Source organism: Colobus angolensis, unplaced genomic scaffold, assembly GCF_000951035.1.
Source record: "Colobus angolensis palliatus isolate OR3802 unplaced genomic scaffold, Cang.pa_1.0 Scaffold322, whole genome shotgun sequence".
NCBI lineage: Eukaryota > Metazoa > Chordata > Mammalia > Primates > Cercopithecidae > Colobus > Colobus angolensis.
Genome location: NW_012116511.1, coordinates 1,420,289 through 1,435,171, shown reverse-complemented (window position 1 = coordinate 1,435,171; position 14,883 = coordinate 1,420,289). Strand labels below are relative to the sequence as shown.

Genomic DNA, 14,883 nt, shown 5'->3' with positions numbered 1-14,883 from the left:
AGAGTCCCAGTATGATTCACAGGATGTTCAAGCGAGTTCCAGCCTCAACAACAACTTATTAGACATTGTATCTTGGACAGCTGGCCGAGCTCTTAGAGGCCAAGGCACATTGCCAGGAGAATGCCTCCAGCACCAGCCACGCTCCTGCCCCTGTGCTGCCTGCCTTAGAGTCCCAGTATGATTCACAGGATGTTCAAGCGAGTTCTCTAGGAATTAACAATCCAGCCACTAGCCCAGCTCATTTGCTTTCCAGCACACGTTACTAGGAACACTGAAGTGTCATCATAAAGAGGGAGGGACGTGGTGGAAGGAGCGTGAGCTTGAGACCCAGACAGCTTCTTTGCCTCCTTTGTGTGACTTTGGGCAAGTCACCTTAATTGTCTGGTTCCGCATCTCTCCCTTCTCTCCCTTCTTTTTTATTTTTCCCTATTTTGACATATCAAGCATACAGAAAAGTTGCAAGAATAGTAAAAAGAATTCCCAGAAGCCCTTCATCCAGATTCCCAAAATGGCAACTGTTTCTGCAATTGCTTCATCCTTTTCTCAGTCACTATCTGTGGGCGCTTGTGTGCACGTATACCATGCATCTCAATTTTTTTCTGAACCACTTAAGAATAAGTTGCAGACAGCCTCTTTCCCCTAAATACTTTAATGTGTATTTCTAAAAACAAGGAATTCCTCAAGTAACCAGAGTACAGTTTTCAAAATTGAAACAAATACTATTTGAAATAACATTGAAACGTTGAAGCAAATACTATTATTTAATCTACAGACCTGTTAAGGTTTTGTCAATGTTTCAAAAATGTCTCTTATAGCAATAAAATTCCCAGATCATGCATTTCATTCAGTTGTCATGTTCTTCCCCCCCTCCCCCCACTCTTCTGCTGAAAGAGAAAGTTGTCATGTTTTTAAAGATTTCTTTAATCTGGAACATTTTCTGAGTCTTTCTTTGAATTTCATGATATTGGCATTTTTATAAAGTATAGCACAGTGATTTTGTAGAATGCCTCTAAGTTTGGGTTTGTCTGATGCACCGTCAAGAATAGATTCAGAGGCTAAGCGTGGTGGCTCACGCCTAAAATCCCAGCACTTTGGGAGGCCGTGGTGGATGGATCATGAGGTCAGGAGTTTGAGACCATCCTGGCCAACATAGTGAAACCCTGTTTCTACTAAAAATAGAAAAAAATTAGCCAGGCGTGGTGGCAGGCACCTGTAATCCTAGCTACTTGGGAGGCTGAGGCAGGAGAATGACTTGAACCTGGGAGGCAGAAGTTGCAGCAAGTCGAGATCACATCACTGCACTCCAGCCCAGGAGACAGTGGGAGACTCCGTCCCCCCAAAAAAGAATAGATTCAGATTATTCACTTTTGGCAGAATGACGCAGAAGTGATGCTGAGCTCTTCTGAGTGCATCGTGTAAGAGGTATGTATTAGTTCGTTTTCACACTGCTATAAAGAAATACCCAAGACTGGGTAATTTATAAAGGAAAGAGGTTTAATTGACTGTGGTTCCACATGGCTGGGGAGACCTCAGGAAACTTACAATCATGGCAGAAGGTGAAGGAGAAGCAAGCACCTTCTTCACAAAGCAGCAGGAGAGAGAAGAGTGAAGGAGGAACTTCCAAACACTTATAAAACCATCCGGTCTCGTGAGAACTCACTCACTATCATGAGAACAGCATGGAGGTAACGGCCTCCATGAACTAATCACCTCCCACCTGGTGACTCCCTTGACACATGGGGATTACGGGGATTACAATTCGAGATGAGGTTTGGGCTGGGACACAGAGCCAAACCATATCAAGGTATATGCTGCTGTTCAGTCCCATTGCTAGTAATGTTAACTTTGACCATTTTCTAATGTGGCGTTCTGCAGTTTTCTCAACTGCTGTATTTTACCCTTTGTATTTGAAGAAAGATCTTGTGGGGATGCCCATTACTCCTTAAACAAGATGAATCAATGATTATACTGGCTGGCAAATGTTGATTTGTACAATTCCAACATTCTTTCTAGATGTATGAGTTGGCAGTCCCTTGTAAGAAAGAGTTTACCTTGTCCCCCAATTTGCTTGTTTTACTCGAGATTCATGAAGTTTAATTTACTAATAGTGTAAAATCCTTTAATTTACTATCTTTATTTTGATACTCAAATCGTCCCTGGTTTTGCCAGCGGGAGCCCCTTTGAGCTGGCTCTTTTATCTTTTTGTCATGTCCTCATCATCCTTTTGTATGATGAAACGTCCCAGGTTTATTTTATTCTTTCCGTAAACTACCCCTGCTTAGCCATTTTTTTTTTTCGGAAAAAACTGGCTGTTTTAGTGAAGAATGGTATTTGGAAAACAAGATCTAGTGCTAAGAGGTGAACCCCATTGGTAGTGGGATTTCATTTTTTCTAGGTACTCTCAGAGGACAGACCTGAGTGGGAAGGAAAAGGGGGAGTCAATCGAGTTGGGGGAGAGAGAGAGAGACTGTATATATACATACATACATGTATACACACATATATATGTATGTACATACATGTGTAGGTCTGTATTTGTGTGTGCATCTTTGTGCACATTATATATAGAGGCAATATGTACATACACATACATACATATATTCTGTACATATATGTGTATATATGTATATATTCTGTCTATAGACATACATATATGTATATATTCTGTACATACATGTGTATGAATATATATTCTATATACGGTGTATATATACACACAGATATATTTGTATGTACATATTCTATCTACTTTGTATATATATACACACAGATATGCATATATATATGTATATATTCTGTCTCTCTACTGTTTGTATATATTCTGTCTCCATATACACTGTGCAGTTTCATGCACAGAGGCACACACACACATATACAGACCTATACATATGTATATCCATTTGTGCCAATTTGTCTATGTCCCCATGAGTCACACTGATATCGACAATTCTAGTCCCCTTTTCAGATTTATCACTATCTTCTCCAACAGTAAAAACTCTGGATCCCAATATCACCATTGTGTGTATTTATTTATTTGTTCAATTCTAGAATATACAAGTAGTCCTGGAATTACTAACCTATATTTCTGGGGAAAAAAAGAGGTCTACTAATTAGAGTTCAATATTTGTTTAGAGGTATTTTTGCCTTTAGCCTGAAAGCAAGTAATCTAGATATTTTGTTCAACATTTGCCTGAGTTAATTTTGTCTCCCTTCTTGAGTGTGATTATTGTATTCATTTGATTTATGTGGGGCAATTTATTTGTTTCCAATTGCATTCAGTTTTAGGCTATCCCCCCCTTTTCTTTGTGGGTTTTTGCATTTTTATTTATTTATTTATTTGAATGTGGGAAACAGTAATATTACGGGTTGAATTGTGTCCCACGTCCCATCCCCTAATTCATTATTGAATTCCTAAGCCACAGTACCTCAGGACTCACTCTTATTTGGAAATAGGGTTGCTGCCGTTGTAATAAAATAAGTTAAGATGAGGTCATACTGGAGTAGGTGGGTCAGTATGACTGGTGGGACACCAGTGTGACTGGTGTTCTTATAAAAGGGAGACTTTGGACTCAGAGACATCCATACAGGGAGAACATTACGTGAACTGGAGTTACACTGCTATGGGCCAGGAAACTACCAGAAGCTAAGACAGAGGCCCGGTACACATTCTTCCTAGTGCCTTCAGAGGAAGCATGGCCCTGTCGGTGCCTGGATGCAGACTTCTAGGCTCCAGAACTGTGAGGCCACAAATTTGTGGCCGCTAAGTTTGTGGTACTTTGTTATGACAGCCCTAAAAACCTAATATAATTAATATAGTTCCAGAAGTCAGGTCTATAAAAAGAAGGTGTATTCAGAGAAATGACCCTTTACTTTCTACCCAACTCTCACCATGCCCAGTAGCAACCAATATCTTTATCGTAGTCTCTGATTTTTTCTTGTTGTGTTTCTTTTCATTCAAGCTAATAGTTAAATGTATGTTTTCATTTTCTCTGGAAATCACTCTATATTACTTCCCACAGGTCTTATTCATTCTTTTGTATAGCTGCATAGTAGTCCATTTTGTAGATATGCCATTTTTGTGTACATTGTGGGGAAATCCATTTTGTGTGTAGACGTGTCCATTTTGAAGAATAGTTGCTTCAACTATTCTATATGTGGGCATTTAGGCATTTTCAGTGCAAACAATGCAGAAATGAATAACCTTTTGCATTTATATTTTTGTATTGGTGAGGGTATATCTTTACAGTAGATTTCTAGAAGTGGGATTCTTTGATCAAAAGGTAAATACATGTGTGGTTTTTTAGGTATTGCGAAATTCCCCTCAAGAAGGCTGCATTCCCTTTAGCAACATATGAGAGTTCCTGTTTTTCCATAGCCTAACAAATAGAGTGTGTTATATATTTTTAAATGTTTCCTAATCTAATAATAAATGATATATCAGTGTAGTTTTAATTTGCATTTTTCTTATCATGAATGAAGTTCAACCTTTTTTCATACATTTTTATACCCTTTTGCAAATTGTTTCTATATTTCCTTCCTTTTTCACTTGGATTTTTAAAATCTTTTCACTCTCGATTTTGAAGAATGTTCTATACATTACAGAAGCTCACCCTTTTTCTGCATGAGAGAAGTGTTTTCATCCAGTATGTCAGTGGTTTTTTTTTTTCTTTGTTTATGATGCTTTTTGCTGTCTAGATTTTCTTTTTCATTTTTACATAGTTAAAAATCATCTTTTTAATTTTTTTTTAATTACATCCAGATTTGGAGAATCCGTTAGGCCTTTTCTAGCTTAAAGAGAAATTCATTCAGATTTTCTTATTGTACTTGATGGTTTCTTTTCTTTTCTTTTCTTTTCTTTTACCATTAGGTTCTTTATCTGTTTGAGGTTTATTCTTTTCTCTCATATGAGTTATGGATCTGATATTATCTTTTTTTTCAAATGGCTACCAGTTGTCGCAGAAACATTTATTAAAATTCACTCTTTGCCTTTTTGATGTAAGATGCTCCCTTTATCATATACCAAAGTTTCAAATATGCTTGGATTTCTTTCTGGACTTTTGTTCTATTCAACGTATCTGTCAACATCCACTAGTAACATGCTTTTTTAATTTTAGAGGTTTTATAATATGTTTTCTTTCTTGGTTTTTTTTTTTTTTAGACTAGAATGAGGCAAGTATATTTTAATATCTAGTAAAGCTAGTATTCCCTCAAAGCTTTTTTAAAAGCATTTTTCTGGATATTCTTGCATGTTTATTTTTCCATATGAAGTTCGTGAAATTTTTTAGTGATATTGCACTAAACTTATAAATTTGCTTAAAGGAAAGACTTATCCTCATTTTTATGATGTTGAGTCTTCCAACCCAAAAGTAAGGATGTTTTTCTGTTTGTTCAAGACGATTTTTACATCTTTCAAGAGTGTTTAAAGTTTTGCACTATAGATTTTGTACATTAATTGTTAAATTTATTTCTAAGTACTTTTCTTTGTTGCTAATGTTAATGGGGCTTTCTCTGCTCTTGTGTTCTCCAACTGATTATCCTTTATGTAAATGATTGCAACTTGCAGACACCTCCAAGGCTGGCCCTGTGGACCAGTTGACTTTATTTCTTCAGTGGAAACCTAGTCACTGTGATGTGGTAGTAGGTGTGTTGTCACCTTGCTGTAACCATGAATTTCAAAATGTGATAAGCACCTGGCTGAATCATTGGATACAACATCCCGCATTAAGTCAACATGTGCTTGTCAAGTTCATAATAGGTTCCCATGGCTGCTAATTGCCTGTGGAAGACCGAGAGGATCCCTACTACTCAATATCACAAACCCAGCTTTGAATTAGGAAATTGAGGCATTTAGTCTCTCTGAAGACACTTCATCAGGGCTCACTGAGGACCGAGTTGTCAGTGTGAGTTTCCAAGTTCTCTACATGATCATTATTACCAGTATTGGGGTGTGTACTACAATGCCAGTGATGTGGGTTTCCAGAGGAACGTCGCTGTCAAGCTTTCTCAGGCAGAACAGGAAGAGGCCCTCTTCATTGTTCACTAGAGTCCTCCAAGCCATGGTGTGCAGGTGAACACGTTGTGTACAAGCACATGGAACAATTCATCTTACCAGAGAGCTTTGAAGGTACAATCTCATGTGAGAGCCAAGACCTCCAAAGCTTTGTGTTAAGAAATCTTCACAAAGTGACAGTGAATATGGAGGAGGATTCTTGGAGTCATTACAGCTGGGGAAGGTGGATTACCTCATGAATTATTGGAAGGTACGGAGGGAGTTGGAGTGGTTTTAGATGCCTTAGTGAAGGAGGAAAACAGCATCTATGATGATATTGTTTTTGTGGATGTTGTCAACACTCATTGAAATATACCTGCAAAATTATTGAACTTTATAGATGGACTGTGGAAACAACCAACTTTGATTTATTACTAAAGACAGATGATGACTGTTACATAGGCTTGAAAGCTGTATTTAATAGAATTTCTCAAAAGAATCTGAATAGGTCTAATTTTGGTAGGGATATTTCAGACTGAATTGGGCGGTTGACAGAACCAGGAAGTGGCAGGAGTTGGAGCACCCTGGTCATGCTTACCCTGCTTTTGCATGTGGGTCAGGGTATGTGATCTTCAGGGACATCATCAACTGACTGGCAGGCAACTCCAGGAGGTTACAGACCTGTCAGGGTGAAGATGTATGCATGGGCACTTGGATGGCAGCCACAGAACCTAACAGATACCAGCACAGCATCTGGCTGTGTGAGAAGACTTGTCAGACAGGAATGTTGTCTTCCCCACAGTATTCTCCACAGGAGCTGACAGAACTGTGGAAACTGAAGGAATTCTGTGGTGATCCTTGTCAATCTGAAGCAAGATAACAGGATTTGAATTAGCAGTGTCTAAACTCAGGGTAGGTGATATGGTTTGCCTGTATCCCCACCCAAATCTCATCTTGAATTATAACTCCCACATTTCTCACATGTTGTGGTAGGAACCTGGTGGGAGGTAATCAGATCATAGAGGCAGGTCTTTCCCATGCTGTTCTTGTGATAGTGAATAAGTCTCACAAGATCTGATGGTTTTAAAAATGGAAGCTTCCCTGCATAAGCTCTCTCTCTGTCTTTGTCTGCTGTCATCCATGTAAGACATGGCTTGCTCCTCCTTGCCATCCACCATGATTGTGAGGCTTGTCAAGCAACATGGAACTGTAAGTCCATTAAAGCTCTTCCTTTTGTAAAATGCCAGGTCTTGGGTGTGTTTCTATCAGCAGTCAATTGGTACCAGTAGAATGGGGTGCTGTTGAAAAGATACCTGAGACTGTGGAAGCAACTTTGTAACTGGGTAACAGGCAGAGGTTGGAACAGTTTGGAGCGCTTAGAAGAAGATAGGAAAATGTAGGAAAGTTTGGAACTCACTAGAAACTTGTTGAATGGCTTTGACAAAAATGCTGATAATAATGTGGACAATGAAATCCAGGCTGAGGTGGTCCTGGATGGAGATGGGGAGCTTTTTGGGAGGTGAAACAAAGGGGACTCCTGTTATGTTTTAGAAAAGAAACTGGTGGCATTTTGTCCCTGCCCTACAGATTTGTGGAAACTTGACAGATGATTTAGGGTAAGTGGTGGAAAAAATTTCTAAGCAGCAAAGCATTCAAGATGTGATTTGGGTGCTCTTAAAGGCATTCAGTTGTACAAGGGAAGCAGAGCATAAAAGTTCAAAAAAATTTGCAGCCTGACAATGTGATAGAAGAGAAAATCCCATTTTCTGAGGAGAAATTCAAGCCAGCTGCAGAAATTTGTATAAGTAATGAGGAGCTGAATGTTAATCCCCAAGACAATGGGGAAAATGTCTCCAGGGCATGCCAGAGGTCTTTATGGCAGCCCTTCCCATCACTAGCCAGGAGGCCTAAGAGGTAAAAATTGTTTTGTGGCCAAGCCCAGGGTCCCTGTGCTGTGTGCAGTCTAGGGACTTGGTGCCCTGTGTCCCAGCTGCTCCAGCCATGAATAAAAGGGGCCAAGACATGGCTCGGGCTGTGGCTTCAGAGGGTGCTAGCCCCAAACCTTGGAAGCTTCCATGTGGTGTGGAGCCTGCAGGTATACAGAAGTCAAGAACTGAGGTTTGGGCAGCTCTGCCTAGATTTCAGAGGATGTATGGAAATGCCTGGATGCCCAGGCAGAAGTTTGCTGCAGGGGTGGGGCCCTAATGGAGAACCTCTGCTAGGGCAGTGCAGAAGGGAAATGTAGGGTCAGAGCCCTGACATAGAGTCCCTACTGGGGCACTGTCTAGTGGAGCTGTGAGAAGAGGGCCACCATCCTCCAGACCCCAGAATGGCAGATCCACTGACAGCTTGCATCATGCACCTGGAAAAGCTACAGACACTCAATGTCAACCCACGAAAGCAGCCAGGAGAAGGGCTATACTCTGCAAAGCCACAGGAGTGGAGCTGCCTAGGGCCATAGAAGCCCACCTCTTGCATCAGCAAGAGGTGGATGTGAGACATGGAGCCAAAGGAGATCATTTTGGAGCTTTAAGATGTGACTGCCCCATTGGATTTTGGACTTGCATGGGGCCTCTAGCCCCTTTGTTTTGGCCAATTTCTCCCATTTGGAGTGGCTGTATTTACCCAATTCCTGTACTCCCATTGTATCTAGGAAGTAACTAACTTGTCTTTGATTTTACAGGCCCATAGGTGGAAAGGACTTGCCTTGTCTCAGATGAGACATTGGACTGTGGACTTTCGAGTTAATGCTGAAATGAGTTAAGACTTTGGGAGTATGTTGGGAAGGCATGATTGGTTTTGAAATGTAAAAAGGACATGAGATTTTGGAGGGGCCAGGGGCAGAGTGATAGTGGACATGGTTTGGCTGTGTCCTCACCCAAATCTTATCTTGAATTATTGTAACTCCCTCAATTCCCACATGTTGTGGGAGGAACCTGGTAGGAGGTAATTGAATCATGGGGATGGGTCTTTCCCACGCTGTTCTCATGACAGTGAATAAGTCTCACAAGATCTGATGGTTTTATAAACAGGAGTTTCCCTGCACAAACTCTCTCTTTCGTTGCTTGCTGCCATCCTTGTCAGATGTGGCTTGTTCCCCCTTGCCTTCCACCATGACTGTGAGGCTTCCCCAGCCATGTGGAACTGTAAGTCCATTAAACTTCTTTCTTTTGTAAATTGCCCAGTCTCACATAAGCATGAAAACGGACTAACACAATGAGCAAATGATAATCCAAGTATAAGTCTAAGGAAGCCCAAGGTTTAGCAATAGATTTGTGGTCTTTCAGGAGAGTTCTAGACTGGCACTTTCACCTGGAATCAATGTATCTCTTAATGTTTGTGCAAATTTCCTTTTTAAAAATCAACTGATTCTGTTGCACAAGAAAAGTTTTTATGTATATATTTGAAGATGATTTGAAAAACACTAAATTATTTTATAAAAGAAAAAATATTTCTAAAAATAAAAAAATTGCCATTGATTTCTGTATGTTAATTTAATAACCTGCAACATTATGAAGTTTTTTGATTGAGGTTGCCATTTATTCCCTAAGATTCTCCAGGTATATGGTACATCTGCAAATAGAAAAAATTTATTCCTTCTTTGCAATTCTCCTGGCTTTCTTTTGTCTTATTTCTTTTGATTTCTTTTGTCTGATGTCTTTTGATTTCTTTTGTCTGATTGCGTTGGCTGACATTGCCGGTAGAATGTTGAGAATAGTGAACGTAGTGGCCATCCATGCATTGTGCCTCTTATTGTGTTTTCTCATTAAGTAAGGCACTGGCTTTAAGACTAAGGAATATGTATATTCTATCATGTTAAAAATGTATGTAACAATTCTTATTTTCTTGAGTTTTTTTTAAATCAGAGGAGGGTATTGATTTTTTTCACAGACTTTTTTCAGCATCTATGGAGGTAATCATACTATTTTTCTTCTTTAAAATCTCAACATGGCATATTATACTAATGAATTTTCTATTTTTGAAACAACCTTGCATTCCTGAGATAAATTCTACTTGGTCATGCTGTATTTTTTAAAATGTGAAGTTTGATTCTTTTTGCTAATATTTAGAATTTTTCCAACAATTATTCATAAGTGATACTGGGCTGCAATTTTCTCTTTTTGTACTGTCTATACCAGGGTTAAGTGTTAATTTTATACTTGCTTCATGAAAAATGAGGATGTTTTCCTTCATTTTCAATTGTCAGTAACATGTAACAACAGAACATTGGGACTATCTGATCTTGAAAATTTGGTAGTGATTTTCAGTCTCTCTAGCACAAAATGGGAACAATTATAATATTTCCTTCTAGGGAGTTGTCAGAACAATTGAATTGATGGACTTGGAAGTGCTTTATAAACAGCACATCTCTTGTCATGTGTTGATTACTGTAACAGAGGCAAGAACAAAATGTAGTGCAGATGGGTAATTAAATCACTCTCAATTGGGAAAAAGATAGATACTGAGAAGGTTTCATAGAAATTATCGTTTAGTTCAATTTTGAATGAGGAGTAGGATTTTACTGACCCAAGAAGTAAATATTCCAGACAAAGGAAAGAGCATAAGTAGAGATATTTAAGCTTATGATTGCAAAATTTACCACATCCATGTAGTGATGTCTAGTTGATACTTTGGTATACATTTATCTCTTTGATTCTTTGAGGATGGCAGGTGATATGGTTTGGTGGAGTCCCCATCCAAATCTCATCTTGAATTGTAACTCCCAGAATTCCCACCTGTCATGGGAGGAACCGGGTGGGAGGTAATTGAGTTATGAGTGTGGGTCTTTCATGCGCTGTTCTCGTGATAGTGAATGAGTCTCACGAGATCTGATGGTTTTAAAAATGGCAGTTCCCCTGCACAGTCTCTCTCTTTGCCTGCTGCCGTTCATGTAAGATGTGACTTGCTCCTCATTGCATTCCACCACAGTTGTGAGGCCTGCCCAGTCATGTGGAACTGTAAGTCCATTAAACCTCTTTCTATTATAGATTGCCCAGTATCAGGTAGGTCTTTATCAGCAGCATGAAAACAGACTAATACAGTAGGATAGATACTATCCCCACCTTAAGGTCAGAGAGGGCAATGACTTCACAAGTAAGTAACAGATCCTAGTACAGACACAGAGAGTAGGTGCTTGATAAATATTTGGAACATTTTCTACTGATACAAAACCACAATTGATTTTGTTTCATTCACCTTTCCTTCTGTTCAGCTCTTATTTTTGTGTATTATGCAATTAAACATTTATTACCAATGTTTACTATTGTTTTGCATGATATACTGGCCATTCATTACTTCATTTATGTATCTTTTATCTTCACAACTAAACTATAGGTAAAGCTGTGATACTATTTGATAGATAAAGCAGACATTTGTTGCTCAAAGTCCTTGTTGACATGGACCTAATTTTTACTCTCATATTCTGCTTCTTCAAATAGCTCATGGGTTTCAAGGGAAGCTGACACTGTCTTCCACCCTTCCACTCTCTAGTCACAGGTGAGCTCAGATTGTCTCAGCACTAAACAACTCATTCCACTGCTCTGGGATGGAGATTGGCAGAGGATCCAGTGTGAGCCAGTAAAAACATAACTTTTTGGGAAAGAGACATTCTTGCCCTTTTTTCACTGGCTCTAACAAGAAGCATGAGGAACCAGATAGGAAATACAAGAGGTGAAACTGTCCCCAAATGGAGCTCCTACAGGGGAGCAGTTTGAAAAATAGAGAGACATGAACCAAATCTTTTATTATTATTATTATTATTATAATACTTTAAGTTCTAGGGTAATGTGCTAAACATGCAGGTTTGTTACATGGGTATACATGTCCCATGTTGGCTTGCTGCACCCATCGACTCGCCATTTACATTAGGTATTTCTCCTAATGCTATCCCTTTCCCAGCCCCCCCACTCCCAGACAGGCTCCGGTGTGTGTGTGATGTTCCCCACTCTGTGTCCATGTGTTCTTATTGTTCAATTCCCACCTGTGAGTGAGAACATGCAGTGTATGGTTTTCTGTCCTTGTGATAGTATGCTGAGAATGATGGTTTCTAACTTCATCCATGTCCCTGCAAAGGACATGAACTCATCCTTTTTTATGGTTGCATAGTGTTCCATGTTGTATGTGCCACATTTTCTTAATCCAGTCTATCATTGATGGACATTTGGGTTGGTTCCAAGTCTTTGCTATTGTGAACACTGCCGCAATAAACATACACGTGCACGTGTCTTTATAGTAGCATGTTTTATAATCCTTTGGGTATATACCTAGTAATGGGATCACTGGGTTAAATAGTACTTCTAGCTCTAGATCCTTGAGGATTCACCACACTGTCTTCCACAATGGTTGAACTAATTTACACTCCCACCAACCATGTAAAAGTGTTCCCATTTTTCCACATCCTCTCCAGCACCTGTTGTTTCCTGACTTTTTAATGAAGGCCATTCTAACAGGTGTCAGATGGTATCTCATTGTGGTTTTCATTTGCATTTCTCTGATGAACAGTGATGATGAGCATTTTTTCTTGTGTCTATTGGCTGCATAAATGTCTTCTTTTGAGAAATGTCGGTTCATATCCTTTGCCAACTTTTTGATATTTTTTTCTTGTAAATTTGTTTAAGTTCTTTGTAGATTCTGAATATTAGCCCTTTGTCAGATGGATAGATTGCAAAAATTTTCTCCCATTCTCTAGATTGCCTGTTCACTCTGATGATAGTTTCTTTTGCTGTGCAGAAGCTCTTTAGTTTAATTAAATCCCATTTGTCTATTTTGACTTTTGTTGCCGTTGCTTTTGGTGTTTTAGTCATGAAGTCTTTGCCCATGCCTAGGTCCTGAAAGGTATTGCCTAGGGGTTTTTATGGTGTTAGGTCTTACATTCAAGTCTTTAATCCATCTTGAGTTAATTTTTGCATAAGGTGTAAGGAAGGGATCCAGTTTCTTTCTGCATATGGCTAGCCAGTTTTCCCAGCACCATTTATTAAATAGGGAATCCTTTCCCCATCTCGTTTTTGTCAGATTTGTCAAAGATCACATGGTTGTAGATGTGTGGTGTTATTCCTGAGGCCTCTGTTCTGCTCCATTGGTCTAGATATCTGTTTTGGTGCCAATACCATGCTGTTTTGGTTACTGTAGCCTTGTGGTACAGTTTGAAGTCAGGTAGTGTGATGCCTCCAGCTTTGTTCTTTTTGCTTAGGATTTCTCAGCTATGTGAGCTCTTTTTTGGTTCCATATGAACATTAGAGTAGTTTTTTTTCTTTTATTTCGTTAAGCAGAGGTTTGTAGTTCTCCTTGAAGAGGTCCTTCACATCTCTTGTAAGGGATTCCAAGGTGTTTTATTCTGTTTGTAGCAACTGTGAATGGGAGTTCACTCATGATTTGGCTCTCTGTTTGTCTGTTATTGGTGTATAGGAATGCTTGTGATTTTTGCATGTTGACTTTATATCCTAAGACTTTGCTGAAATTGCTTATCAGCTTAAGGAGATTTTGGGCTGAGACATGAGATTTTCTAAGTATACAATCATGTCATCTGCAAACAGGGACAATTTGACTTCCTCTTTTCCTAACTGAATACCCTTTATTTCTTTCTCTTACCTGATTACCCTGGCCAGTACTTCCAACACTATGTTGAATAGGAGTGGTGAGAGAGAACATCCTTGTCTTGTGCCGGTTTTCAAAGGGAATGCTTTCAGTTTTTGCCATTCAGTAAGATATTGGCTGTGGATTTGACATAAATAGCTCTTATTATTTTGAGATACACTCCATCAATACCTAGTTTATTGAGAGTTTTTAGCATGAAGGGCTGTTGAATTTTTTTGAAGGCCTTTTCTGCTTCTATTGAGATAATCGCGTGGTTTTTGTCATTGGTTCTGTTTATGTGTTTGAATACATTTATTGATTTCAGTGTGGTGAACCAGCCTTGCATCCCAGGGATGAAGTCGACTCGATTGTGGTGGATAAGCTTTTTGATGTGATGCTGGATTTGGTTTGCCTGTATTTTATTGAGAATTTTCTCATCGACATTCATCAGTGATATTGGTCTAAAATTTTCTTTTTTGGTTGTGTCTCTGCCAGGCTTTGGTATCAGGATGATGCTGGCCTCATAGAATGAGTTAGGGAGGGTTCCCTCTTTTTCTATTGATTGGAATACTTTCAGAAGGAATGGTACCAGCTCCAATTTTTACCTGTGCTAGAATTCGGCTGTGGATCCATCTGGTCCTGGACATTTTTTGGTTGGTATGCTATTAATTATGGCCTCAATTTCAGAACCTGTTTTTGGTCTATTCGGAGATTCAACTTCTTCCTGGTTTAGTCTTGGGAGGCTGTACGTGTCCAGGAATGTATCCATTTCTTCTAGATTTTCTAGTTTATTTGCATAGAGGTGTCTATAGTATTCTCTGATGGTAGTTTGTATTTTTTTTTTTTTTTTTGAATCCTGGCTTCTTCTTTTTTTTTTTTTTTATTATACTTTAAGTTCTAGGGTACATGTGCATAGCGTGCAGGTTTGTTACATATGTGTACTTGTGCCATGTTGGTGTGCTGCACCCATCAACTCGTCAGCACCCATCAATTCATCATTTATATTTTTTTTATTGTGTCTATTTGATTCTTCCCTCTTTTCTTCTTTATTGGTCTTGCTAGAGGTCTAACTATTTTGTTGATCTTTTCAAAAAATCAGCTCCTGGATTCATTGATTTTTTGAAGGGTTTTTCGTGTCTCTATCTCCTTCAGTTCTGCTCTGATCTTACTTATTTCTTGCCTTCTGCTAGCTTTTGAATGTGTTTGCTCTTACTTCTCTAGTTCTTTCAATTGTGATGTTAAGGTGTTGATTTTAGATCTTTCTTGCTTTCTCTTGTGGGCATTTAGTGCTATAAATTTCCCTCTACACACTGCTTTAAATG

The 14,883-nt window shown here is 39.0% G+C and overlaps 1 pseudogene; it reads left to right on the top strand.

The window, feature by feature from the left end:
* LOC105518611 overlaps positions 1 to 6,869 on the top strand; it is an 18,092-nt pseudogene extending 11,223 nt beyond the window's left edge.
* Positions 6,870 to 14,883: the final 8,014 nt, after the last annotated feature.